Source organism: Triturus cristatus, chromosome 11 (genome assembly GCF_964204655.1).
Source record: "Triturus cristatus chromosome 11, aTriCri1.1, whole genome shotgun sequence".
Lineage (NCBI taxonomy): Eukaryota > Metazoa > Chordata > Amphibia > Caudata > Salamandridae > Triturus > Triturus cristatus.
The window spans coordinates 1,139,285,966-1,139,313,866 of record NC_140594.1 but is presented as its reverse complement, the minus strand read 5'-3'; the positions used below and the strand labels follow the sequence as shown (position 1 = coordinate 1,139,313,866).

The 27,901-nt window shown below is 44.7% G+C and overlaps 11 non-coding genes across 11 annotated transcripts; all 11 read right to left on the bottom strand.

Annotated features, from left to right (window-relative positions):
- Window positions 1–458: 458 nt before the first annotated feature.
- On the bottom strand, window positions 459–530 carry TRNAG-CCC (transfer RNA glycine (anticodon CCC)). Its single transcript has one exon. It is a non-coding gene; the product is annotated as a tRNA-Gly (tRNA).
- Window positions 531–2,056: 1,526 nt separating this feature from the next.
- TRNAG-CCC (transfer RNA glycine (anticodon CCC)) lies at window positions 2,057–2,128 on the bottom strand. Its single transcript has one exon. It is a non-coding gene; the product is annotated as a tRNA-Gly (tRNA).
- A 1,516-nt stretch (window positions 2,129–3,644) lies between these two features.
- TRNAG-CCC (transfer RNA glycine (anticodon CCC)) lies at window positions 3,645–3,716 on the bottom strand. Its single transcript has one exon. It is a non-coding gene; the product is annotated as a tRNA-Gly (tRNA).
- Window positions 3,717–5,242: 1,526 nt separating this feature from the next.
- On the bottom strand, window positions 5,243–5,314 carry TRNAG-CCC (transfer RNA glycine (anticodon CCC)). The gene has a single exon. It is a non-coding gene; the product is annotated as a tRNA-Gly (tRNA).
- A 9,455-nt stretch (window positions 5,315–14,769) lies between these two features.
- On the bottom strand, window positions 14,770–14,841 carry TRNAG-CCC (transfer RNA glycine (anticodon CCC)). Its single transcript has one exon. It is a non-coding gene; the product is annotated as a tRNA-Gly (tRNA).
- Window positions 14,842–16,357: 1,516 nt separating this feature from the next.
- On the bottom strand, window positions 16,358–16,429 carry TRNAG-CCC (transfer RNA glycine (anticodon CCC)). Its single transcript has one exon. It is a non-coding gene; the product is annotated as a tRNA-Gly (tRNA).
- A 1,516-nt stretch (window positions 16,430–17,945) lies between these two features.
- Window positions 17,946–18,017, bottom strand: TRNAG-CCC (transfer RNA glycine (anticodon CCC)). Its single transcript has one exon. It is a non-coding gene; the product is annotated as a tRNA-Gly (tRNA).
- A 3,115-nt stretch (window positions 18,018–21,132) lies between these two features.
- Window positions 21,133–21,204, bottom strand: TRNAG-CCC (transfer RNA glycine (anticodon CCC)). The gene has a single exon. It is a non-coding gene; the product is annotated as a tRNA-Gly (tRNA).
- Window positions 21,205–24,319: 3,115 nt separating this feature from the next.
- On the bottom strand, window positions 24,320–24,391 carry TRNAG-CCC (transfer RNA glycine (anticodon CCC)). The gene has a single exon. It is a non-coding gene; the product is annotated as a tRNA-Gly (tRNA).
- Window positions 24,392–25,917: 1,526 nt separating this feature from the next.
- Window positions 25,918–25,989, bottom strand: TRNAG-CCC (transfer RNA glycine (anticodon CCC)). Its single transcript has one exon. It is a non-coding gene; the product is annotated as a tRNA-Gly (tRNA).
- Window positions 25,990–27,505: 1,516 nt separating this feature from the next.
- On the bottom strand, window positions 27,506–27,577 carry TRNAG-CCC (transfer RNA glycine (anticodon CCC)). Its single transcript has one exon. It is a non-coding gene; the product is annotated as a tRNA-Gly (tRNA).
- Window positions 27,578–27,901: the final 324 nt, after the last annotated feature.

The following is a 27,901-nucleotide window of genomic DNA, read 5'->3' as shown; positions in this document are numbered from 1 at the left end:
TGCTCTCTGATATAACATTTTGTGAGCTGCAGTTACATCCGATGGCTACAAGGTGGCGCTGCATTCAGGTGAGAGAACAAGTGTGCACAAAATCGTTGGGGACTTTTGCCAGATTCATCAGTGGATCTTGCCTACTTTTATTCACATGCTAGATATTGCCTAGAAATGCTTTTTAATATAGAGATGCTAGAGTTAGAATGTCTGGTCGGGGTTCAGCCCTTTCATTGTCTACCGCCCGCAACATATTTATTACCAGCACATGTGAGTGGTGACTCTGCTTTTTGGAAAATAGCATCTAATAGGACAATGAATGTAGCAGATGGGGCGATCGAGATGCCTGCCTAAGTATTTCATTTTTTTTTAAATTTAACGTCTGATTAATCTGTTCATGATATTTCCGTTTTGTGACATGTTGCATTAAAACAAATCCTGCTTGGAGAACATATAAAAATTTGCACTGCATTGGCCGGGAATCAAACCCGGGTCAACTGCTTGGGAAGCAGCTATGCTCACCACTATACCACCAACGCCCTATGATGTGGTTGCTCTCGGTTCTAAAGATTACAACCCCGAGTTCAATGACTATCTTGCACCAGTTTCAATGGTGCATTTGGTTTAGATACCAACATGAAAAGCAGTAGAAAGTTTCTTGTAGAGGGTAAGGAACTGGGGATTGAAACCAAGGCCAAATCTGTGCAGAAGAGAAGAAATGGAAAGCAGTAGTACAAATAGTGGAAATGAACATATTTAGGCAGCATTGGAAGCAAAGCAGCGAAGAGAAAGAGAGTGCCTTCCATGAAATGCCCAGGAGAATGATAAGAGCAGAACGAAAAGGCAAGAATGACATTCAAAGCATGCCCAGAAAAACGTGTGACGGTCCCACCAGTCATTTATGCTTATAATTGGGTATCTTTACTTTCAAAGTATGGGGTTGATCCTTTGGCAATCACTCTCTTGTATTTCAGCAGAGACAGATAGTTGAGAAGTCTTTTCTCACATAGCTAGCACAAGCCTGCGCTTTTCCTTGCTGGTAGCGTGGAAATGACAGATTGGTTCTCAGAAGAAAAAACAAGAAATATTATAGCAGAGGATGGTTTCGATCCATCGACCTCTGGGTTATGGGCCCAGCACGCTTCCGCTGCGCCACTCTGCTCCCTTGTAAAAGTGTTCTCTTTATGCAGAGGAGGAGCTTTCAGCGAAGTGGCGAGGGATTGGTGGGTCTCGCTCCTCATTTGCCTAAGCATGCTGCAATGTATGCTGGGTGCAGAAAATCTTCATCTTCTCGTCTCACAGTCAGTCATAACTGAAAGTGCAGACCCTCTTGGGAACTAGCAGTTTCAGGCCTTTACCAAGATAGCAGCTCTCTAACCCTCTCCTCTCTCTTTGATCCTAGCGCTAGCATGCTCAGGATTTGATTTTAACTGGGAGCCAGAGATCTACCCGGTGAGGGCTTGCCCGGTGTGAGGCTTTTGAGCGTTTGGGAGCGTTCGGGACGTGAGGACGTTGGACAGGAAATGTTGCCATCTTGAAATATCCAACCTTCCTGCTGTCGTGAGAGGCTCTTTCCATGGACATCTGCCTCTTGGAGTCCTCTCAACTTCCTCTCTGATATAACATTTTGTGAGCTGCAGTTACATCCGATGGCTACAAGGTGGCGCTGCATTCAGGTGAGAGAACAAGTGTGCACAAAATCGTTGGGGACTTTTGCCAGATTCATCGGTGGATCTTGCCTACTTTTATTCACATGCTAGATATTGCCTAGAAATGCTTTTTAATATAGAGATGCTAGAGTTAGAATGTCTGGTCGGGGTTCAGCCCTTTCATTGTCTACCGCCCGCAACATATTTATTACCAGCACATGTGAGTGGTGACTCTGCTTTTTGGAAAATAGCATCTAATAGGACAATGAATGTAGCAGATGGGGCGATCGAGATGCCTGCCTAAGTATTTAATTTTTTTTTAATTTAACGTCTGATTAATCTGTTCATGATATTTCCGTTTTGTGACATGTTGCATTAAAACAAATCCTGCTTGGAGAACATATAAAAATTTGCACTGCATTGGCCGGGAATCGAACCCGGGTCAACTGCTTGGGAAGCAGCTATGCTCACCACTATACCACCAACGCCCTATGATGTGGTTGCTCTCGGTTCTAAAGATTACAATCCCGAGTTCAATGACTATCTTGCACCAGTTTCAATGGTGCATTTGGTTTAGATACCAACATGAAAAGCAGTAGAAAGTTTCTTGTAGAGGGTAAGGAACTGGGGATTGAAACCAAGGCCAAATCTGTGCAGAAGAGAAGAAATGGAAAGCAGTAGTACAAATAGTGGAAATGAACATATTTAGGCAGCATTGGAAGCAAAGCAGCGAAGAGAAAGAGAGTGCCTTCCATGAAATGCCCAGGAGAATGATAAGAGCAGAACGAAAAGGCAAGAATGACATTCAATGCATGCCCAGAAAAACGTGTGACGGTCCCACCAGTCATTTATGCTTATAATTGGGTATCTTTACTTTCAAAGTATGGGGTTGATCCTTTGGCGATCACTCTCTTGTATTTCAGCAGAGACAGATAGTTGAGAAGTCTTTTCTCACATAGCTAGCACAAGCCTGCGCTTTTCCTTGCTGGTAGCGTGGAAATGACAGATTGGTTCTCAGAAGAAAAAACAAGAAATATTATAGCAGAGGATGGTTTCGATCCATCGACCTCTGGGTTATGGGCCCAGCACGCTTCCGCTGCGCCACTCTGCTCCCTTGTAAAAGTGTTCTCTTTATGCAGAGGAGGAGCTTTCAGCGAAGTGGCGAGGGATTGGTGGGTCTCGCTCCTCATTTGCCTAAGCATGCTGCAATGTATGCTGGGTGCAGAAAATCTTCATCTTCTCGTCTCACAGTCAGTCATAACTGAAAGTGCAGACCCTCTTGGGAACTAGCAGTTTCAGGCCTTTACCAAGATAGCAGCTCTCTAACCCTCTCCTCTCTCTTTGATCCTAGCGCTAGCATGCTCAGGATTTGATTTTAACTGGGAGCCAGAGATCTACCCGGTGAGGGCGAGGCTTTTGAGCGTTTGGGAGCGTTCGGGACGTGAGGACGTTGGACAGGAAATGTTGCCATCTTGAAATATCCAACCTTCCTGCTGTCGTGAGAGGCTCTTTCCATGGACATCTGCCTCTTGGAGTCCTCTCAACTTGCTCTCTGATATAACATTTTGTGAGCTGCAGTTACATCCGATGGCTACAAGGTGGCGCTGCATTCAGGTGAGAGAACAAGTGTGCACAAAATCGTTGGGGACTTTTGCCAGATTCATCAGTGGATCTTGCCTACTTTTATTCACATGCTAGATATTGCCTAGAAATGCTTTTTAATATAGAGATGCTAGAGTTAGAATGTCTGGTCGGGGTTCAGCCCTTTCATTGTCTACCGCCCGCAACATATTTATTACCAGCACATGTGAGTGGTGACTCTGCTTTTTGGAAAATAGCATCTAATAGGACAATGAATGTAGCAGATGGGGCGATCGAGATGCCTGCCTAAGTATTTCATTTTTTTTTAAATTTAACGTCTGATTAATCTGTTCATGATATTTCCGTTTTGTGACATGTTGCATTAAAACAAATCCTGCTTGGAGAACATATAAAAATTTGCACTGCATTGGCCGGGAATCAAACCCGGGTCAACTGCTTGGGAAGCAGCTATGCTCACCACTATACCACCAACGCCCTATGATGTGGTTGCTCTCGGTTCTAAAGATTACAACCCCGAGTTCAATGACTATCTTGCACCAGTTTCAATGGTGCATTTGGTTTAGATACCAACATGAAAAGCAGTAGAAAGTTTCTTGTAGAGGGTAAGGAACTGGGGATTGAAACCAAGGCCAAATCTGTGCAGAAGAGAAGAAATGGAAAGCAGTAGTACAAATAGTGGAAATGAACATATTTAGGCAGCATTGGAAGCAAAGCAGCGAAGAGAAAGAGAGTGCCTTCCATGAAATGCCCAGGAGAATGATAAGAGCAGAACGAAAAGGCAAGAATGACATTCAAAGCATGCCCAGAAAAACGTGTGACGGTCCCACCAGTTATTTATGCTTATAATTGGGTATCTTTACTTTCAAAGTATGGGGTTGATCCTTTGGCAATCACTCTCTTGTATTTCAGCAGAGACAGATAGTTGAGAAGTCTTTTCTCACATAGCTAGCACAAGCCTGCGCTTTTCCTTGCTGGTAGCGTGGAAATGACAGATTGGTTCTCAGAAGAAAAAACAAGAAATATTATAGCAGAGGATGGTTTCGATCCATCGACCTCTGGGTTATGGGCCCAGCACGCTTCCGCTGCGCCACTCTGCTCCCTTGTAAAAGTGTTCTCTTTATGCAGAGGAGGAGCTTTCAGCGAAGTGGCGAGGGATTGGTGGGTCTCGCTCCTCATTTGCCTAAGCATGCTGCAATGTATGCTGGGTGCAGAAAATCTTCATCTTCTCGTCTCACAGTCAGTCATAACTGAAAGTGCAGACCCTCTTGGGAACTAGCAGTTTCAGGCCTTTACCAAGATAGCAGCTCTCTAACCCTCTCCTCTCTCTTTGATCCTAGCGCTAGCATGCTCAGGATTTGATTTTAACTGGGAGCCAGAGATCTACCCGGTGAGGGCTTGCCCGGTGTGAGGCTTTTGAGCGTTTGGGAGCGTTCGGGACGTGAGGACGTTGGACAGGAAATGTTGCCATCTTGAAATATCCAACCTTCCTGCTGTCGTGAGAGGCTCTTTCCATGGACATCTGCCTCTTGGAGTCCTCTCAACTTGCTCTCTGATATAACATTTTGTGAGCTGCAGTTACATCCGATGGCTACAAGGTGGCGCTGCATTCAGGTGAGAGAACAAGTGTGCACAAAATCGTTGGGGACTTTTGCCAGATTCATCGGTGGATCTTGCCTACTTTTATTCACATGCTAGATATTGCCTAGAAATGCTTTTTAATATAGAGATGCTAGAGTTAGAATGTCTGGTCGGGGTTCAGCCCTTTCATTGTCTACCGCCCGCAACATATTTATTACCAGCACATGTGAGTGGTGACTCTGCTTTTTGGAAAATAGCATCTAATAGGACAATGAATGTAGCAGATGGGGCGATCGAGATGCCTGCCTAAGTATTTAATTTTTTTTTAATTTAACGTCTGATTAATCTGTTCATGATATTTCCGTTTTGTGACATGTTGCATTAAAACAAATCCTGCTTGGAGAACATATAAAAATTTGCACTGCATTGGCCGGGAATCGAACCCGGGTCAACTGCTTGGGAAGCAGCTATGCTCACCACTATACCACCAACGCCCTATGATGTGGTTGCTCTCGGTTCTAAAGATTACAATCCCGAGTTCAATGACTATCTTGCACCAGTTTCAATGGTGCATTTGGTTTAGATACCAACATGAAAAGCAGTAGAAAGTTTCTTGTAGAGGGTAAGGAACTGGGGATTGAAACCAAGGCCAAATCTGTGCAGAAGAGAAGAAATGGAAAGCAGTAGTACAAATAGTGGAAATGAACATATTTAGGCAGCATTGGAAGCAAAGCAGCGAAGAGAAAGAGAGTGCCTTCCATGAAATGCCCAGGAGAATGATAAGAGCAGAACGAAAAGGCAAGAATGACATTCAATGCATGCCCAGAAAAACGTGTGACGGTCCCACCAGTCATTTATGCTTATAATTGGGTATCTTTACTTTCAAAGTATGGGGTTGATCCTTTGGCGATCACTCTCTTGTATTTCAGCAGAGACAGATAGTTGAGAAGTCTTTTCTCACATAGCTAGCACAAGCCTGCGCTTTTCCTTGCTGGTAGCGTGGAAATGACAGATTGGTTCTCAGAAGAAAAAACAAGAAATATTATAGCAGAGGATGGTTTCGATCCATCGACCTCTGGGTTATGGGCCCAGCACGCTTCCGCTGCGCCACTCTGCTCCCTTGTAAAAGTGTTCTCTTTATGCAGAGGAGGAGCTTTCAGCGAAGTGGCGAGGGATTGGTGGGTCTCGCTCCTCATTTGCCTAAGCATGCTGCAATGTATGCTGGGTGCAGAAAATCTTCATCTTCTCGTCTCACAGTCAGTCATAACTGAAAGTGCAGACCCTCTTGGGAACTAGCAGTTTCAGGCCTTTACCAAGATAGCAGCTCTCTAACCCTCTCCTCTCTCTTTGATCCTAGCGCTAGCATGCTCAGGATTTGATTTTAACTGGGAGCCAGAGATCTACCCGCTGAGGGCTTGCCCGGTGTGAGGCTTTTGAGCGTTTGGGAGCGTTCGGGACGTGAGGACGTTGGACAGGAAATGTTGCCATCTTGAAATATCCAACCTTCCTGCTGTCGTGAGAGGCTCTTTCCATGGACATCTGCCTCTTGGAGTCCTCTCAACTTGCTCTCTGATATAACATTTTGTGAGCTGCAGTTACATCCGATGGCTACAAGGTGGCGCTGCATTCAGGTGAGAGAAAAAGTGTGCACAAAATCGTTGGGGACTTTTGCCAGATTCATCGGTGGATCTTGCCTACTTTAATTCACATGCTAGATATTGCCTAGAAATGCTTTTTAATATAGAGATGCTAGAGTTAGAATGTCTGGTCGGGGTTCAGCCCTTTCATTGTCTACCGCCCGCAACATATTTATTACCCGCACATGTGAGTGGTGACTCTGCTTTTTGGAAAATAGCATCTAATAGGACAATGAATGTAGCAGATGGGGCGATCGAGATGCCTACCTAAGTATTTCATTTTTTTTTTAATTTAACGTCTGATTAATCTGTTCATGATATTTCCGTTTTGTGACATGTTGCATTAAAACAAATCCTGCTTGGAGAACATATAAAAATTTGCACTGCATTGGCCGTGAATCGAACCCGGGTCAACTGCTTGGGAAGCAGCTATGCTCACCACTATACCACCAACGCCCTATGATGTGGTTGCTCTCGGTTCTAAAGATTACAACCCCGAGTTCAATGACTATCTTGCACCAGTTTCAATGGTGCATTTGGTTTAGATACCAACATGAAAAGCAGTAGAAAGTTTCTTGTAGAGGGTAAGGAACTGGGGATTGAAACCAAGGCCAAATCTGTGCAGAAGAGAAGAAATGGAAAGCAGTAGTACAAATAGTGGAAATGAACATATTTAGGCAGCATTGGAAGCAAAGCAGCGAAGAGAAAGAGAGTGTCTTCCATGAAATGCCCAGGAGAATGATAAGAGCAGAACGAAAAGGCAAGAATGACATTCAAAGCATGCCCAGAAAAACGTGTGACGGTCCCACCAGTCATTTATGCTTATAATTGGGTATCTTTACTTTCAAAGTATGGGGTTGATCCTTTGGCGATCACTCTCTTGTATTTCAGCAGAGACAGATAGTTGAGAAGTCTTTTCTCACATAGCTAGCACAAGCCTGAGCTTTTCCTTGCTGGTAGCGTGGAAATGACAGATTGGTTCTCAGAAGAAAAAACAAGAAATATTATAGCAGAGGATGGTTTCGATCCATCGACCTCTGGGCCCAGCACGCTTCCGCTGCGCCACTCTGCTCCCTTGTAAAAGTGTTCTCTTTATGCAGAGGAGGAGCTTTCAGCGAAGTGGCGAGGGATTGGTGGGTCTCGCTCCTCATTTGCCTAAGCATGCTGCAATGTATGCTGGGTGCAGAAAATCTTCATCTTCTCGTCTCACAGTCAGTCATAACTGAAAGTGCAGACCCTCTTGGGAACTAGCAGTTTCAGGCCTTTACCAAGATAGCAGCTCTCTAACCCTCTCCTCTCTCTTTCATCCTAGCGCTAGCATGCTCAGGACTTGATTTTAACTGGGAGCTAGAGATCTACCCGGTGAGGGCTTGCCCGGTGTGAGGCTTTTGAGCGTTTGGGAGCGTTGAGGACGTTGGACAGGAAATGTTGCCATCTTGAAATATCCAACCTTCCTGCTGTCGTGAGAGGCTCTTTCCATGGACATCTGCCTCTTGGAGTCCTCTCAACTTGCTCTCTGATATACCATTTTGTGAGCTGCAGTTACATCCGATGGCTACAAGGTGGCGCTGCATTCAGGTGAGAGAACAAGTGTGCACAAAATCGTTGGGGACTTTTGCCAGATTCATCGGTGGATCTTGCCTACTTTTATTCACATGCTAGATATTGCCTAGAAATGCTTTTTAATATAGAGATGCTACAGTTAGAATGTCTGGTCGGGGTTCAGCCCTTTCATTGTCTACCGCCCGCAACATATTTATTACCCGCACATGTGAGTGGTGACTCTGCTTTTTGGAAAATAGCATCTAATAGGACAATGAATGTAGCAGATGGGGCGATCGAGATGCCTACCTAAGTATTTCATTTTTTTTTTAATTTAACGTCTGATTAATCTGTTCATGATATTTCCGTTTTGTGACATGTTGCATTAAAACAAATCCTGCTTGGAGAACATATAAAAATTTGCACTGCATTGGCCGTGAATCGAACCCGGGTCAACTGCTTGGGAAGCAGCTATGCTCACCACTATACCACCAACGCCCTATGATGTGGTTGCTCTCGGTTCTAAAGATTACAACCCAGAGTTCAATGACTATCTTGCACCAGTTTCAATGGTGCATTTGGTTTAGATACCAACATGAAAAGCAGTAGAAAGTTTCTTGTAGAGGGTAAGGAACTGGGGATTGAAACCAAGGCCAAATCTGTGCAGAAGAGAAGAAATGGAAAGCAGTAGTACAAATAGTGGAAATGAACATATTTAGGCAGCATTGGAAGCAAAGCAGCGAAGAGAAAGAGAGTGTCTTCCATGAAATGCCCAGGAGAATGATAAGAGCAGAACGAAAAGGCAAGAATGACATTCAAAGCATGCCCAGAAAAACGTGTGACGGTCCCACCAGTCATTTATGCTTATAATTGGGTATCTTTACTTTCAAAGTATGGGGTTGATCCTTTGGCGATCACTCTCTTGTATTTCAGCAGAGACAGATAGTTGAGAAGTCTTTTCTCACATAGCTAGCACAAGCCTGCGCTTTTCCTTGCTGGTAGCGTGGAAATGACAGATTGGTTCTCAGAAGAAAAAACAAGAAATATTATAGCAGAGGATGGTTTCGATCCATCGACCTCTGGGTTATGGGCCCAGCACGCTTCCGCTGCGCCACTCTGCTCCCTTGTAAAAGTGTTCTCTTTATGCAGAGGAGGAGCTTTCAACGAAGTGGCGAGGGATTGGTGGGTCTCGCTCCTCATTTGCCTAAGCATGCTGCAATGTATGCTGGGTGTAGAAAATCTTCATCTTCTCGTCTCACAGTCAGTCATAACTGAAAGTGCAGACCCTCTTGGGAACTAGCAGTTTCAGGCCTTTACCAAGATAGCAGCTCTCTAACCCTCTCCTCTCTCTTTGATCCTAGCGCTAGCATGCTCAGGATTTGATTTTAACTGGGAGCCAGAGATCTACCCGGTGAGGGCGAGGCTTTTGAGCGTTTGGGAGCGTTCGGGACGTTGGACAGGAAATGTTGCCATCTTGAAATATCCAACCTTCCTGCTGTCGTGAGAGGCTCTTTCCATGGACATCTGCCTCTTGGAGTCCTCTCAACTTGCTCTCTGATATAACATTTTGTGAGCTGCAGTTACATCCGATGGCTACAAGGTGGCGCTGCATTCAGGTGAGAGAACAAGTGTGCACAAAATCGTTGGGGACTTTTGCCAGATTCATCGGTGGATCTTGCCTACTTTTATTCACATGCTAGATATTGCCTAGAAATGCTTTTTAATATAGAGATGCTACAGTTAGAATGTCTGGTCGGGGTTCAGCCCTTTCATTGTCTACCGCCCGCAACATATTTATTACCAGCACATGTGAGTGGTGACTCTGCTTTTTGGAAAATAGCATCTAATAGGACAATGAATGTAGCAGATGGGGCGATCGAGATGCCTGCCTAAGTATTTCATTTTTTTTTTAATTTAACGTCTGATTAATCTGTTCATGATATTTCCGTTTTGTGACATGTTGCATTGAAACAAATCCTGCTTGGAGAACATATAAAAATTTGCACTGCATTGGCCGGGAATCGAAGCCGGGTCAACTGCTTGGGAAGCAGCTATGCTCACCACTATACCACCAACGCCCTATGATGTGGTTGCTCTCGGTTCTAAAGATTACAACCCCGAGTTCAATGACTATCTTGCACCAGTTTCAATGGTGCATTTGGTTTAGATACCAACATGAAAAGCAGTAGAAAGTTTCTTGTAGAGGGTAAGGAACTGGGGATTGAAACCAAGGCCAAATCTGTGCAGAAGAGAAGAAATGGAAAGCAGTAGTACAAATAGTGGAAATGAACATATTTAGGCAGCATTGGAAGCAAAGCAGCGAAGAGAAAGAGAGTGCCTTCCATGAAATGCCCAGGAGAATGATAAGAGCAGAACGAAAAGGCAAGAATGACATTCAAAGCATGCCCAGAAAAACGTGTGACGGTCCCACCAGTCATTTATGCTTATAATTGGGTATCTTTACTTTCAAAGTATGGGGTTGATCCTTTGGCGATCACTCTCTTGTATTTCAGCAGAGACAGATAGTTGAGAAGTCTTTTCTCACATAGCTAGCACAAGCCTGAGCTTTTCCTTGCTGGTAGCGTGGAAATGACAGATTGGTTCTCAGAAGAAAAAACAAGAAATATTATAGCAGAGGATGGTTTCGATCCATCGACCTCTGGGCCCAGCACGCTTCCGCTGCGCCACTCTGCTCCCTTGTAAAAGTGTTCTCTTTATGCAGAGGAGGAGCTTTCAGCGAAGTGGCGAGGGATTGGTGGGTCTCGCTCCTCATTTGCCTAAGCATGCTGCAATGTATGCTGGGTGCAGAAAATCTTCATCTTCTCGTCTCACAGTCAGTCATAACTGAAAGTGCAGACCCTCTTGGGAACTAGCAGTTTCAGGCCTTTACCAAGATAGCAGCTCTCTAACCCTCTCCTCTCTCTTTGATCCTAGCGCTAGCATGCTCAGGATTTGATTTTAACTGGGAGCTAGAGATCTACCCGGTGAGGGCTTGCCCGGTGTGAGGCTTTTGAGCGTTTGGGAGCGTTGAGGACGTTGGACAGGAAATGTTGCCATCTTGAAATATCCAACCTTCCTGCTGTCGTGAGAGGCTCTTTCCATGGACATCTGCCTCTTGGAGTCCTCTCAACTTGCTCTCTGATATACCATTTTGTGAGCTGCAGTTACATCCGATGGCTACAAGGTGGCGCTGCATTCAGGTGAGAGAACAAGTGTGCACAAAATCGTTGGGGACTTTTGCCAGATTCATCGGTGGATCTTGCCTACTTTTATTCACATGCTAGATATTGCCTAGAAATGCTTTTTAATATAGAGATGCTACAGTTAGAATGTCTGGTCGGGGTTCAGCCCTTTCATTGTCTACCGCCCGCAACATATTTATTACCAGCACATGTGAGTGGTGACTCTGCTTTTTGGAAAATAGCATCTAATAGGACAATGAATGTAGCAGATGGGGCGATCGAGATGCCTGCCTAAGTATTTCATTTTTTTTTTAATTTAACGTCTGATTAATCTGTTCATGATATTTCCGTTTTGTGACATGTTGCATTAAAACAAATCCTGCTTGGAGAACATATAAAAATTTGCACTGCATTGGCCGGGAATCGAAGCCGGGTCAACTGCTTGGGAAGCAGCTATGCTCACCACTATACCACCAACGCCCTATGATGTGGTTGCTCTCGGTTCTAAAGATTACAACCCCGAGTTCAATGACTATCTTGCACCAGTTTCAATGGTGCATTTGGTTTAGATACCAACATGAAAAGCAGTAGAAAGTTTCTTGTAGAGGGTAAGGAACTGGGGATTGAAACCAAGGCCAAATCTGTGCAGAAGAGAAGAAATGGAAAGCAGTAGTACAAATAGTGGAAATGAACATATTTAGGCAGCATTGGAAGCAAAGCAGCGAAGAGAAAGAGAGTGCCTTCCATGAAATGCCCAGGAGAATGATAAGAGCAGAACGAAAAGGCAAGAATGACATTCAAAGCATGCCCAGAAAAACGTGTGACGGTCCCACCAGTCATTTATGCTTATAATTGGGTATCTTTACTTTCAAAGTATGGGGTTGATCCTTTGGCGATCACTCTCTTGTATTTCAGCAGAGACAGATAGTTGAGAAGTCTTTTCTCACATAGCTAGCACAAGCCTGAGCTTTTCCTTGCTGGTAGCGTGGAAATGACAGATTGGTTCTCAGAAGAAAAAACAAGAAATATTATAGCAGAGGATGGTTTCGATCCATCGACCTCTGGGCCCAGCACGCTTCCGCTGCGCCACTCTGCTCCCTTGTAAAAGTGTTCTCTTTATGCAGAGGAGGAGCTTTCAGCGAAGTGGCGAGGGATTGGTGGGTCTCGCTCCTCATTTGCCTAAGCATGCTGCAATGTATGCTGGGTGCAGAAAATCTTCATCTTCTCGTCTCACAGTCAGTCATAACTGAAAGTGCAGACCCTCTTGGGAACTAGCAGTTTCAGGCCTTTACCAAGATAGCAGCTCTCTAACCCTCTCCTCTCTCTTTGATCCTAGCGCTAGCATGCTCAGGATTTGATTTTAACTGGGAGCCAGAGATCTACCCGGTGAGGGCTTGCCCGGTGTGAGGCTTTTGAGCGTTTGGGAGCGTTCGGGACGTGAGGACATTGGACAGGAAATGTTGCCATCTTGAAATATCCAACCTTCCTGCTGTCGTGAGAGGCTCTTTCCATGGACATCTGCCTCTTGGAGTCCTCTCAACTTGCTCTCTGATATAACATTTTGTGAGCTGCAGTTACATCCGATGGCTACAAGGTGGCGCTGCATTCAGGTGAGAGAACAAGTGTGCACAAAATCGTTGGGGACTTTTGCCAGATTCATCGGTGGATCTTGCCTACTTTTATTCACATGCTAGATATTGCCTAGAAATGCTTTTTAATATAGAGATGCTAGAGTTAGAATGTCTGGTCGGGGTTCAGCCCTTTCATTGTCTACCGCCCGCAACATATTTATTACCAGCACATGTGAGTGGAGACTCTGCTTTTTGGAAAATAGCATCTAATAGGACAATTAATGTAGCAGATGGGGCGATCGAGATGCCTGCCTAAGTATTTCATTTTTTTTTTAATTTAACGTCTGATTAATCTGTTCATGATATTTCCGTTTTGTGACATGTTGCATTAAAACAAATCCTGCTTGGAGAACATATAAAAATTTGCACTGCATTGGCCGGGCATCGAACCCGGGTCAACTGCTTGGGAAGCAGCTATGCTCACCACTATACCACCAACGCCCTATGATGTGGGTGCTCTCGGTTCTAAAGATTACAACCCCGAGTTCAATGACTATCTTGCACCAGTTTCAATGGTGCATTTGGTTTAGATACCAACATGAAAAGCAGTAGAAAGTTTCTTGTAGAGGGTAAGGAACTGGGGATTGAAACCAAGGCCAAATCTGTGCAGAAGAGAAGAAATGGAAAGCAGTAGTACAAATAGTGGAAATGAACATATTTAGGCAGCATTGGAAGCAAAGCAGCGAAGAGAAAGAGAGTGCCTTCCATGAAATGCCCAGGAGAATGATAAGAGCAGAACGAAAAGGCAAGAATGACATTCAAAGCATGCCCAGAAAAACGTGTGACGGTCCCACCAGTCATTTATGCTTATAATTGGGTATCTTTACTTTCAAAGTATGGGGTTGATCCTTTGGCGATCACTCTCTTGTATTTCAGCAGAGACAGATAGTTGAGAAGTCTTTTCTCACATAGCTAGCACAAGCCTGCGCTTTTCCTTGCTGGTAGCGTGGAAATGACAGATTGGTTCTCAGAAGAAAAAACAAGAAATATTATAGCAGAGGATGGTTTCGATCCATCGACCTCTGGGTTATGGGCCCAGCACGCTTCCGCTGCGCCACTCTGCTCCCTTGTAAAAGTGTCCTCTTTATGCAGAGGAGGAGCTTTCAGCGAAGTGGTGAGGGATTGGTGGGTCTCGCTCCTCATTTGCCTAAGCATGCTGCAATGTATGCTGGGTGCAGAAAATCTTCATCTTCTCGTCTCACAGTCAGTCATAACTGAAAGTGCAGACCCTCTTGGGAACTAGCAGTTTCAGGCCTTTACCAAGATAGCAGCTCTCTAACCCTCTCCTCTCTCTTTGATCCTAGCGCTAGCATGCTCAGGATTTGATTTTAACTGGGAGCCAGAGATCTACCCGGTGAGGGCGAGGCTTTTGAGCGTTTGGGAGCGTTCGGGACGTGAGGACGTTGGACAGGAAATGTTGCCATCTTGAAATATCCAACCTTCCTGCTGTCGTGAGAGGCTCTTTCCATGGACATCTACCTCTTGGAGTCCTCTCAACTTGCTCTCTGATATAACATTTTGTGAGCTGCAGTTACATCCGATGGCTACAAGGTGGCGCTGCATTCAGGTGAGAGAACAAGTGTGCACAAAATCGTTGGGGACTTTTGCCAGATTCATCGGTGGATCTTGCCTACTTTTATTCACATGCTAGATATTGCCTAGAAATGCTTTTTAATATAGAGATGCTAGAGTTAGAATGTCTGGTCGGGGTTCAGCCCTTTCATTGTCTACCGCCCGCAACATATTTATTACCAGCACATGTGAGTGGTGACTCTGCTTTTTGGAAAATAGCATCTAATAGGACAATGAATGTAGCAGATGGGGCGATCGAGATGCCTGCCTAAGTATTTCATTTTTTTTTAAATTTAACGTCTGATTAATCTGTGCATGATATTTCCGTTTTGTGACATGTTGCATTAAAACAAATCCTGCTTGGAGAACATATAAAAATTTGCACTGCATTGGCCGGGAATCGAACCCGGGTCAACTGCTTGGGAAGCAGCTATGCTCACCACTATACCACCAACGCCCTATGATGTGTTTGCTCTCGGTTCTAAAGATTACAACCCCGAGTTCAATGACTATCTTGCACCAGTTTCAATGGTGCATTAGGTTTAGATACCAACATGAAAAGCAGTAGAAAGTTTCTTGTAGAGGGTAAGGAACTGGGGATTGAAACCAAGGCCAAATCTGTGCAGAAGAGAAGAAATGGAAAGCAGTAGTACAAATAGTGGAAATGAACATATTTAGGCAGCATTGGAAGCAAAGCAGCGAAGAGAAAGAGAGTGCCTTCCATGAAATGCCCAGGAGAATGATAAGAGCAGAACGAAAAGGCAAGAATGACATTCAAAGCATGCCCAGAAAAACGTGTGACGGTCCCACCAGTCATTTATGCTTATAATTGGGTATCTTTACTTTCAAAGTATGGGGTTGATCCTTTGGCGATCACTCTCTTGTATTTCAGCAGAGACAGATAGTTGAGAAGTCTTTTCTCACATAGCTAGCACAAGCCTGCGCTTTTCCTTGCTGGTAGCGTGGAAATGACAGATTGGTTCTCAGAAGAAAAAACAAGAAATATTATAGCAGAGGATGGTTTCGATCCATCGACCTCTGGGTTATGGGCCCAGCACGCTTCCGCTGCGCCACTCTGCTCCCTTGTAAAAGTGTTCTCTTTATGCAGAGGAGGAGCTTTCAGCGAAGTGGCGAGGGATTGGTGGGTCTCGCTCCTCATTTGCCTAAGCATGCTGCAATGTATGCTGGGTGCAGAAAATCTTCATCTTCTCGTCTCACAGTCAGTCATAACTGAAAGTGCAGACCCTCTTGGGAACTAGCAGTTTCAGGCCTTTACCAAGATAGCAGCTCTCTAACCCTCTCCTCTCTCTTTGATCCTAGCGCTAGCATGCTCAGGATTTGATTTTAACTGGGAGCCAGAGATCTACCCGGTGAGGGCGAGGCTTTTGAGCGTTTGGGAGCGTTCGGGACGTGAGGACGTTGGACAGGAAATGTTGCCATCTTGAAATATCCAACCTTCCTGCTGTCGTGAGAGGCTCTTTCCATGGACATCTGCCTCTTGGAGTCCTCTCAACTTGCTCTCTGATATAACATTTTGTGAGCTGCAGTTACATCCGATGGCTACAAGGTGGCGCTGCATTCAGGTGAGAGAACAAGTGTGCACAAAATCGTTGGGGACTTTTGCCAGATTCATCGGTGGATCTTGCCTACTTTTATTCACATGCTAGATATTGCCTAGAAATGCTTTTTAATATAGAGATGCTAGAGTTAGAATGTCTGGTCGGGGTTCAGCCCTTTCATTGTCTACCGCCCGCAACATATTTATTACCAGCACATGTGAGTGGTGACTCTGCTTTTTGGAAAATAGCATCTAATAGGACAAAGAATGTAGCAGATGGGGCGATCGAGATGCCTACCTAAGTATTTCATTTTTTTTTTAATTTAACGTCTGATTAATCTGTTCATGATATTTCCGTTTTGTGACATGTTGCATTAAAACAAATCCTGCTTGGAGAACATATAAAAATTTGCACTGCATTGGCCGGGAATCGAACCCGGGTCAACTGCTTGGGAAGCAGCTATGCTCACCACTATACCACCAACGCCCTATGATGTGGGTGCTCTCGGTTCTAAAGATTACAACCCCAAGTTCAATGACTATCTTGCACCAGTTTCAATGGTGCATTTGGTTTAGATACCAACATGAAAAGCAGTAGAAAGTTTCTTGTAGAGGGTAAGGAACTGGGGATTGAAACCAAGGCCAAATCTGTGCAGAAGAGAAGAAATGGAAAGCAGTAGTACAAATAGTGGAAATGAACATATTTAGGCAGCATTGGAAGCAAAGCAGCGAAGAGAAAGAGAGTGCCTTCCATGAAATGCCCAGGAGAATGATAAGAGCAGAACGAAAAGGCAAGAATGACATTCAAAGCATGCCCAGAAAAACGTGTGACGGTCCCACCAGTCATTTATGCTTATAATTGGGTATCTTTACTTTCAAAGTATGGGGTTGATCCTTTGGCGATCACTCTCTTGTATTTCAGCAGAGACAGATAGTTGAGAAGTCTTTTCTCACATAGCTAGCACAAGCCTGCGCTTTTCCTTGCTGGTAGCGTGGAAATGACAGATTGGTTCTCAGAAGAAAAAACAAGAAATATTATAGCAGAGGATGGTTTCGATCCATCGACCTCTGGGTTATGGCCCCAGCACGCTTCCGCTGCGCCACTCTGCTCCCTTGTAAAAGTGTTCTCTTTATGCAGAGGAGGAGCTTTCAGCGAAGTGGCGAGGGATTGGTGGGTCTCGCTCCTCATTTGCCTAAGCATGCTGCAATGTATGCTGGGTGCAGAAAATCTTCATCTTCTCGTCTCACAGTCAGTCATAACTGAAAGTGCAGACCCTCTTGGGAACTAGCAGTTTCAGGCCTTTACCAAGATAGCAGCTCTCTAACCCTCTCCTCTCTCTTTGATCCTAGCGCTAGCATGCTCAGGATTTGATTTTAACTGGGAGCCAGAGATCTACCCGGTGAGGGCGAGGCTTTTGAGCGTTTGGGAGCGTTCGGGACGTGAGGACGTTGGACAGGAAATGTTGCCATCTTGAAATATCCAACCTTCCTGCTGTCATGAGAGGCTCTTTCCATGGACATCTGCCTCTTGGAGTCCTCTCAACTTGCTCTCTGATATAACATTTTGTGAGCTGCAGTTACATCCGATGGCTACAAGGTGGCGCTGCATTCAGGTGAGAGAACAAGTGTGCACAAAATCGTTGGGGACTTTTGCCAGATTCATCAGTGGATCTTGCCTACTTTTATTCACATGCTAGATATTGCCTAGAAATGCTTTTTAATATAGAGATGCTAAAGTTAGAATGTCTGGTCGGGGTTCAGCCCTTTCATTGTCTACCGCCCGCAACATATTTATTACCAGCACATGTGAGTGGTGACTCTGCTTTTTGGAAAATAGCATCTAATAGGACAATGAATGTAGCAGATGGGGCGATCGAGATGCCTGCCTAAGTATTTCATTTTTTTTTTAATTTAACGTCTGATTAATCTGTTCATGATATTTCCGTTTTGTGACATGTTGCATTAAAACAAATCCTGCTTGGAGAACATATAAAAATTTGCACTGCATTGGCCGGGAATCAAACCCGGGTCAACTGCTTGGGAAGCAGCTATGCTCACCACTATACCACCAACGCCCTATGATGTGGTTGCTCTCGGTTCTAAAGATTACAACCCCGAGTTCAATGACTATCCTGCACCAGTTTCAATGGTGCATTTGGTTTAGATACCAACATGAAAAGCAGTAGAAAGTTTCTTGTAGAGGGTAAGGAACTGGGGATTGAAACCAAGGCCAAATCTGTGCAGAAGAGAAGAAATGGAAAGCAGTAGTACAAATAGTGGAAATGAACATATTTAGGCAGCATTGGAAGCAAAGCAGCGAAGAGAAAGAGAGTGCCTTCCATGAAATGCCCAGGAGAATGATAAGAGCAGAACGAAAAGGCAAGAATGACATTCAAAGCATGCCCAGAAAAACGTGTGACGGTCCCACCAGTCATTTATGCTTATAATTGGGTATCTTTACTTTCAAAGTATGGGGTTGATCCTTTGGCAATCACTCTCTTGTATTTCAGCAGAGACAGATAGTTGAGAAGTCTTTTCTCACATAGCTAGCACAAGCCTGCGCTTTTCCTTGCTGGTAGCGTGGAAATGACAGATTGGTTCTCAGAAGAAAAAACAAGAAATATTATAGCAGAGGATGGTTTCGATCCATCGACCTCTGGGTTATGGGCCCAGCACGCTTCCGCTGCGCCACTCTGCTCCCTTGTAAAAGTGTTCTCTTTATGCAGAGGAGGAGCTTTCAGCGAAGTGGCGAGGGATTGGTGGGTCTCGCTCCTCATTTGCCTAAGCATGCTGCAATGTATGCTGGGTGCAGAAAATCTTCATCTTCTCGTCTCACAGTCAGTCATAACTGAAAGTGCAGACCCTCTTGGGAACTAGCAGTTTCAGGCCTTTACCAAGATAGCAGCTCTTTAACCCTCTCCTCTCTCTTTGATCCTAGCGCTAGCATGCTCAGGATTTGATTTTAACTGGGAGCCAGAGATCTACCCGGTGAGGGCTTGCCCGGTGTGAGGCTTTTGAGCGTTTGGGAGCGTTCGGGACGTGAGGACATTGGACAGGAAATGTTGCCATCTTGAAATATCCAACCTTCCTGCTGTCGTGAGAGGCTCGTTCCATGGACATCTGCCTCTTGGAGTCCTCTCAACTTGCTCTCTGATATAACATTTTGTGAGCTGCAGTTACATCCGATGGCTACAAGGTGGCGCTGCATTCAGGTGAGAGAACAAGTGTGCACAAAATCGTTGGGGACTTTTGCCAGATTCATCGGTGGATCTTGCCTACTTTTATTCACATGCTAGATATTGCCTAGAAATGCTTTTTAATATAGAGATGCTAGAGTTAGAATGTCTGGTCGGGGTTCAGCCCTTTCATTGTCTACCGCCCGCAACATATTTATTACCAGCACATGTGAGTGGTGACTCTGCTTTTTGGAAAATAGCATCTAATAGGACAATTAATGTAGCAGATGGGGCGATCGAGATGCCTGCCTAAGTATTTCATTTTTTTTTTAATTTAACGTCTGATTAATCTGTTCATGATATTTCCGTTTTGTGACATGTTGCATTAAAACAAATCCTGCTTGGAGAACATATAAAAATTTGCACTGCATTGGCCGGGAACCGAACCCGGGTCAACTGCTTGGGAAGCAGCTATGCTCACCACTATACCACCAACGCCCTATGATGTGGGTGCTCTCGGTTCTAAAGATTACAACCCCAAGTTCAATGACTATCTTGCACCACTTTCAATGGTGCATTTGGTTTAGATACCAACATGAAAAGCAGTAGAAAGTTTCTTGTAGAGGGTAAGGAACTGGGGATTGAAACCAAGGCCAAATCTGTGCAGAAGAGAAGAAATGGAAAGCAGTAGTACAAATAGTGGAAATGAACATATTTAGGCAGCATTGGAAGCAAAGCAGCGAAGAGAAAGAGAGTGCCTTCCATGAAATGCCCAGGAGAATGATAAGAGCAGAACGAAAAGGCAAGAATGACATTCAAAGCATGCCCAGAAAAACGTGTGACGGTCCCACCAGTCATTTATGCTTATAATTGGGTATCTTTACTTTCAAAGTATGGGGTTGATCCTTTGGCGATCACTCTCTTGTATTTCAGCAGAGACAGATAGTTGAGAAGTCTTTTCTCACATAGCTAGCACAAGCCTGCGCTTTTCCTTGCTGGTAGCGTGGAAATGACAGATTGGTTCTCAGAAGAAAAAACAAGAAATATTATAGCAGAGGATGGTTTCGATCCATCGACCTCTGGGTTATGGCCCCAGCACGCTTCCGCTGCGCCACTCTGCTCCCTTGTAAAAGTGTTCTCTTTATGCAGAGGAGGAGCTTTCAGCGAAGTGGCGAGGGATTGGTGGGTCTCGCTCCTCATTTGCCTAAGCATGCTGCAATGTATGCTGGGTGCAGAAAATCTTCATCTTCTCGTCTCACAGTCAGTCATAACTGAAAGTGCAGACCCTCTTGGGAACTAGCAGTTTCAGGCCTTTACCAAGATAGCAGCTCTCTAACCCTCTCCTCTCTCTTTGATCCTAGCGCTAGCATGCTCAGGATTTGATTTTAACTGGGAGCCAGAGATCTACCCGGTGAGGGCGAGGCTTTTGAGCGTTTGGGAGCGTTCGGGACGTGAGGACGTTGGACAGGAAATGTTGCCATCTTGAAATATCCAACCTTCCTGCTGTCGTGAGAGGCTCTTTCCATGGACATCTGCCTCTTGGAGTCCTCTCAACTTGCTCTCTGATATAACATTTTGTGAGCTGCAGTTACATCCGATGGCTACAAGGTGGCGCTGCATTCAGGTGAGAGAACAAGTGTGCACAAAATCGTTGGGGACTTTTGCCAGATTCATCAGTGGATCTTGCCTACTTTTATTCACATGCTAGATATTGCCTAGAAATGCTTTTTAATATAGAGATGCTAGAGTTAGAATGTCTGGTCGGGGTTCAGCCCTTTCATTGTCTACCGCCCGCAACATATTTATCACCAGCACATGTGAGTGGTGACTCTGCTTTTTGGAAAATAGCATCTAATAGGACAATGAATGTAGCAGATGGGGCGATCGAGATGCCTGCCTAAGTATTTCATTTTTTTTTTAATTTAACGTCTGATTAATCTGTTCATGATATTTCCGTTTTGTGACATGTTGCATTAAAACAAATCCTGCTTGGAGAACATATAAAAATTTGCACTGCATTGGCCGGGAATCAAACCCGGGTCAACTGCTTGGGAAGCAGCTATGCTCACCACTATACCACCAACGCCCTATGATGTGGTTGCTCTCGGTTCTAAAGATTACAACCCCGAGTTCAATGACTATCTTGCACCAGTTTCAATGGTGCATTTGGTTTAGATACCAACATGAAAAGCAGTAGAAAGTTTCTTGTAGAGGGTAAGGAACTGGGGATTGAAACCAAGGCCAAATCTGTGCAGAAGAGAAGAAATGGAAAGCAGTAGTACAAATAGTGGAAATGAACATATTTAGGCAGCATTGGAAGCAAAGCAGCGAAGAGAAAGAGAGTGCCTTCCATGAAATGCCCAGGAGAATGATAAGAGCAGAACGAAAAGGCAAGAATGACATTCAAAGCATGCCCAGAAAAACGTGTGACGGTCCCACCAGTCATTTATGCTTATAATTGGGTATCTTTACTTTCAAAGTATGGGGTTGATCCTTTGGCAATCACTCTCTTGTATTTCAGCAGAGACAGATAGTTGAGAAGTCTTTTCTCACATAGCTAGCACAAGCCTGCGCTTTTCCTTGCTGGTAGCGTGGAAATGACAGATTGGTTCTCAGAAGAAAAAACAAGAAATATTATAGCAGAGGATGGTTTCGATCCATCGACCTCTGGGTTATGGGCCCAGCACGCTTCCGCTGCGCCACTCTGCTCCCTTGTAAAAGTGTTCTCTTTATGCAGAGGAGGAGCTTTCAGCGAAGTGGCGAGGGATTGGTGGGTCTCGCTCCTCATTTGCCTAAGCATGCTGCAATGTATGCTGGGTGCAGAAAATCTTCATCTTCTCGTCTCACAGTCAGTCATAACTGAAAGTGCAGACCCTCTTGGGAACTAGCAGTTTCAGGCCTTTACCAAGATAGCAGCTCTCTAACCCTCTCCTCTCTCTTTGATCCTAGCGCTAGCATGCTCAGGATTTGATTTTAACTGGGAGCCAGAGATCTACCCGGTGAGGGCTTGCCCGGTGTGAGGCTTTTGAGCGTTTGGGAGCGTTCGGGGCGTGAGGACATTGGACAGGAAATGTTGCCATCTTGAAATATCCAACCTTCCTGCTGTCGTGAGAGGCTCGTTCCATGGACATCTGCCTCTTGGAGTCCTCTCAACTTGCTCTCTGATATAACATTTTGTGAGCTGCAGTTACATCCGATGGCTACAAGGTGGCGCTGCATTCAGGTGAGAGAACAAGTGTGCACAAAATCGTTGGGGACTTTTGCCAGATTCATCGGTGGATCTTGCCTACTTTTATTCACATGCTAGATATTGCCTAGAAATGCTTTTTAATATAGAGATGCTAGAGTTAGAATGTCTGGTCGGGGTTCAGCCCTTTCATTGTCTACCGCCCGCAACATATTTATTACCAGCACATGTGAGTGGTGACTCTGCTTTTTGGAAAATAGCATCTAATAGGACAATTAATGTAGCAGATGGGGCGATCGAGATGCCTGCCTAAGTATTTCATTTTTTTTTTAATTTAACGTCTGATTAATCTGTTCATGATATTTCCGTTTTGTGACATGTTGCATTAAAACAAATCCTGCTTGGAGAACATATAAAAATTTGCACTGCATTGGCTGGGAATCGAACCCGGGTCAACTGCTTGGGAAGCAGCTATGCTCACCACTATACCACCAACGCCCTATGATGTGGGTGCTCTCGGTTCTAAAGATTACAACCCCAAGTTCAATGACTATCTTGCACCAGTTTCAATGGTGCATTTGGTTTAGATACCAACATGAAAAGCAGTAGAAAGTTTCTTGTAGAGGGTAAGGAACTGGGGATTGAAACCAAGGCCAAATCTGTGCAGAAGAGAAGAAATGGAAAGCAGTAGTACAAATAGTGGAAATGAACATATTTAGGCAGCATTGGAAGCAAAGCAGCGAAGAGAAAGAGAGTGCCTTCCATGAAATGCCCAGGAGAATGATAAGAGCAGAACGAAAAGGCAAGAATGACATTCAAAGCATGCCCAGAAAAACGTGTGACGGTCCCACCAGTCATTTATGCTTATAATTGGGTATCTTTACTTTCAAAGTATGGGGTTGATCCTTTGGCGATCACTCTCTTGTATTTCAGCAGAGACAGATAGTTGAGAAGTCTTTTCTCACATAGCTAGCACAAGCCTGCGCTTTTCCTTGCTGGTAGCGTGGAAATGACAGATTGGTTCTCAGAAGAAAAAACAAGAAATATTATAGCAGAGGATGGTTTCGATCCATCGACCTCTGGGTTATGGCCCCAGCACGCTTCCGCTGCGCCACTCTGCTCCCTTGTAAAAGTGTTCTCTTTATGCAGAGGAGGAGCTTTCAGCGAAGTGGCGAGGGATTGGTGGGTCTCGCTCCTCATTTGCCTAAGCATGCTGCAATGTATGCTGGGTGCAGAAAATCTTCATCTTCTCGTCTCACAGTCAGTCATAACTGAAAGTGCAGACCCTCTTGGGAACTAGCAGTTTCAGGCCTTTACCAAGATAGCAGCTCTCTAACCCTCTCCTCTCTCTTTGATCCTAGCGCTAGCATGCTCAGGATTTGATTTTAACTGGGAGCCAGAGATCTACCCGGTGAGGGCGAGGCTTTTGAGCGTTTGGGAGCGTTCGGGACGTGAGGACGTTGGACAGGAAATGTTGCCATCTTGAAATATCCAACCTTCCTGCTGTCGTGAGAGGCTCTTTCCATGGACATCTGCCTCTTGGAGTCCTCTCAACTTGCTCTCTGATATAACATTTTGTGAGCTGCAGTTACATCCGATGGCTACAAGGTGGCGCTGCATTCAGGTGAGAGAACAAGTGTGCACAAAATCGTTGGGGACTTTTGCCAGATTCATCAGTGGATCTTGCCTACTTTTATTCACATGCTAGATATTGCCTAGAAATGCTTTTTAATATAGAGATGCTAGAGTTAGAATGTCTGGTCGGGGTTCAGCCCTTTCATTGTCTACCGCCCGCAACATATTTATTACCAGCACATGTGAGTGGTGACTCTGCTTTTTGGAAAATAGCATCTAATAGGACAATGAATGTAGCAGATGGGGCGATCGAGATGCCTGCCTAAGTATTTCATTTTTTTTTAAATTTAACGTCTGATTAATCTGTTCATGATATTTCCGTTTTGTGACATGTTGCATTAAAACAAATCCTGCTTGGAGAACATATAAAAATTTGCACTGCATTGGCCGGGAATCAAACCCGGGTCAACTGCTTGGGAAGCAGCTATGCTCACCACTATACCACCAACGCCCTATGATGTGGTTGCTCTCGGTTCTAAAGATTACAACCCCGAGTTCAATGACTATCTTGCACCAGTTTCAATGGTGCATTTGGTTTAGATACCAACATGAAAAGCAGTAGAAAGTTTCTTGTAGAGGGTAAGGAACTGGGGATTGAAACCAAGGCCAAATCTGTGCAGAAGAGAAGAAATGGAAAGCAGTAGTACAAATAGTGGAAATGAACATATTTAGGCAGCATTGGAAGCAAAGCAGCGAAGAGAAAGAGAGTGCCTTCCATGAAATGCCCAGGAGAATGATAAGAGCAGAACGAAAAGGCAAGAATGACATTCAAAGCATGCCCAGAAAAACGTGTGACGGTCCCACCAGTCATTTATGCTTATAATTGGGTATCTTTACTTTCAAAGTATGGGGTTGATCCTTTGGCAATCACTCTCTTGTATTTCAGCAGAGACAGATAGTTGAGAAGTCTTTTCTCACATAGCTAGCACAAGCCTGCGCTTTTCCTTGCTGGTAGCGTGGAAATGACAGATTGGTTCTCAGAAGAAAAAACAAGAAATATTATAGCAGAGGATGGTTTCGATCCATCGACCTCTGGGTTATGGGCCCAGCACGCTTCCGCTGCGCCACTCTGCTCCCTTGTAAAAGTGTTCTCTTTATGCAGAGGAGGAGCTTTCAGCGAAGTGGCGAGGGATTGGTGGGTCTCGCTCCTCATTTGCCTAAGCATGCTGCAATGTATGCTGGGTGCAGAAAATCTTCATCTTCTCGTCTCACAGTCAGTCATAACTGAAAGTGCAGACCCTCTTGGGAACTAGCAGTTTCAGGCCTTTACCAAGATAGCAGCTCTCTAACCCTCTCCTCTCTCTTTGATCCTAGCGCTAGCATGCTCAGGATTTGATTTTAACTGGGAGCCAGAGATCTACCCGGTGAGGGCTTGCCCGGTGTGAGGCTTTTGAGCGTTTGGGAGCGTTCGGGACGTGAGGACGTTGGACAGGAAATGTTGCCATCTTGAAATATCCAACCTTCCTGCTGTCGTGAGAGGCTCTTTCCATGGACATCTGCCTCTTGGAGTCCTCTCAACTTCCTCTCTGATATAACATTTTGTGAGCTGCAGTTACATCCGATGGCTACAAGGTGGCGCTGCATTCAGGTGAGAGAACAAGTGTGCACAAAATCGTTGGGGACTTTTGCCAGATTCATCGGTGGATCTTGCCTACTTTTATTCACATGCTAGATATTGCCTAGAAATGCTTTTTAATATAGAGATGCTAGAGTTAGAATGTCTGGTCGGGGTTCAGCCCTTTCATTGTCTACCGCCCGCAACATATTTATTACCAGCACATGTGAGTGGTGACTCTGCTTTTTGGAAAATAGCATCTAATAGGACAATGAATGTAGCAGATGGGGCGATCGAGATGCCTGCCTAAGTATTTAATTTTTTTTTAATTTAACGTCTGATTAATCTGTTCATGATATTTCCGTTTTGTGACATGTTGCATTAAAACAAATCCTGCTTGGAGAACATATAAAAATTTGCACTGCATTGGCCGGGAATCGAACCCGGGTCAACTGCTTGGGAAGCAGCTATGCTCACCACTATACCACCAACGCCCTATGATGTGGTTGCTCTCGGTTCTAAAGATTACAATCCCGAGTTCAATGACTATCTTGCACCAGTTTCAATGGTGCATTTGGTTTAGATACCAACATGAAAAGCAGTAGAAAGTTTCTTGTAGAGGGTAAGGAACTGGGGATTGAAACCAAGGCCAAATCTGTGCAGAAGAGAAGAAATGGAAAGCAGTAGTACAAATAGTGGAAATGAACATATTTAGGCAGCATTGGAAGCAAAGCAGCGAAGAGAAAGAGAGTGCCTTCCATGAAATGCCCAGGAGAATGATAAGAGCAGAACGAAAAGGCAAGAATGACATTCAATGCATGCCCAGAAAAACGTGTGACGGTCCCACCAGTCATTTATGCTTATAATTGGGTATCTTTACTTTCAAAGTATGGGGTTGATCCTTTGGCGATCACTCTCTTGTATTTCAGCAGAGACAGATAGTTGAGAAGTCTTTTCTCACATAGCTAGCACAAGCCTGCGCTTTTCCTTGCTGGTAGCGTGGAAATGACAGATTGGTTCTCAGAAGAAAAAACAAGAAATATTATAGCAGAGGATGGTTTCGATCCATCGACCTCTGGGTTATGGGCCCAGCACGCTTCCGCTGCGCCACTCTGCTCCCTTGTAAAAGTGTTCTCTTTATGCAGAGGAGGAGCTTTCAGCGAAGTGGCGAGGGATTGGTGGGTCTCGCTCCTCATTTGCCTAAGCATGCTGCAATGTATGCTGGGTGCAGAAAATCTTCATCTTCTCGTCTCACAGTCAGTCATAACTGAAAGTGCAGACCCTCTTGGGAACTAGCAGTTTCAGGCCTTTACCAAGATAGCAGCTCTCTAACCCTCTCCTCTCTCTTTGATCCTAGCGCTAGCATGCTCAGGATTTGATTTTAACTGGGAGCCAGAGATCTACCCGGTGAGGGCGAGGCTTTTGAGCGTTTGGGAGCGTTCGGGACGTGAGGACGTTGGACAGGAAATGTTGCCATCTTGAAATATCCAACCTTCCTGCTGTCGTGAGAGGCTCTTTCCATGGACATCTGCCTCTTGGAGTCCTCTCAACTTGCTCTCTGATATAACATTTTGTGAGCTGCAGTTACATCCGATGGCTACAAGGTGGCGCTGCATTCAGGTGAGAGAACAAGTGTGCACAAAATCGTTGGGGACTTTTGCCAGATTCATCAGTGGATCTTGCCTACTTTTATTCACATGCTAGATATTGCCTAGAAATGCTTTTTAATATAGAGATGCTAGAGTTAGAATGTCTGGTCGGGGTTCAGCCCTTTCATTGTCTACCGCCCGCAACATATTTATTACCAGCACATGTGAGTGGTGACTCTGCTTTTTGGAAAATAGCATCTAATAGGACAATGAATGTAGCAGATGGGGCGATCGAGATGCCTGCCTAAGTATTTCATTTTTTTTTAAATTTAACGTCTGATTAATCTGTTCATGATATTTCCGTTTTGTGACATGTTGCATTAAAACAAATCCTGCTTGGAGAACATATAAAAATTTGCACTGCATTGGCCGGGAATCAAACCCGGGTCAACTGCTTGGGAAGCAGCTATGCTCACCACTATACCACCAACGCCCTATGATGTGGTTGCTCTCGGTTCTAAAGATTACAACCCCGAGTTCAATGACTATCTTGCACCAGTTTCAATGGTGCATTTGGTTTAGATACCAACATGAAAAGCAGTAGAAAGTTTCTTGTAGAGGGTAAGGAACTGGGGATTGAAACCAAGGCCAAATCTGTGCAGAAGAGAAGAAATGGAAAGCAGTAGTACAAATAGTGGAAATGAACATATTTAGGCAGCATTGGAAGCAAAGCAGCGAAGAGAAAGAGAGTGCCTTCCATGAAATGCCCAGGAGAATGATAAGAGCAGAACGAAAAGGCAAGAATGACATTCAAAGC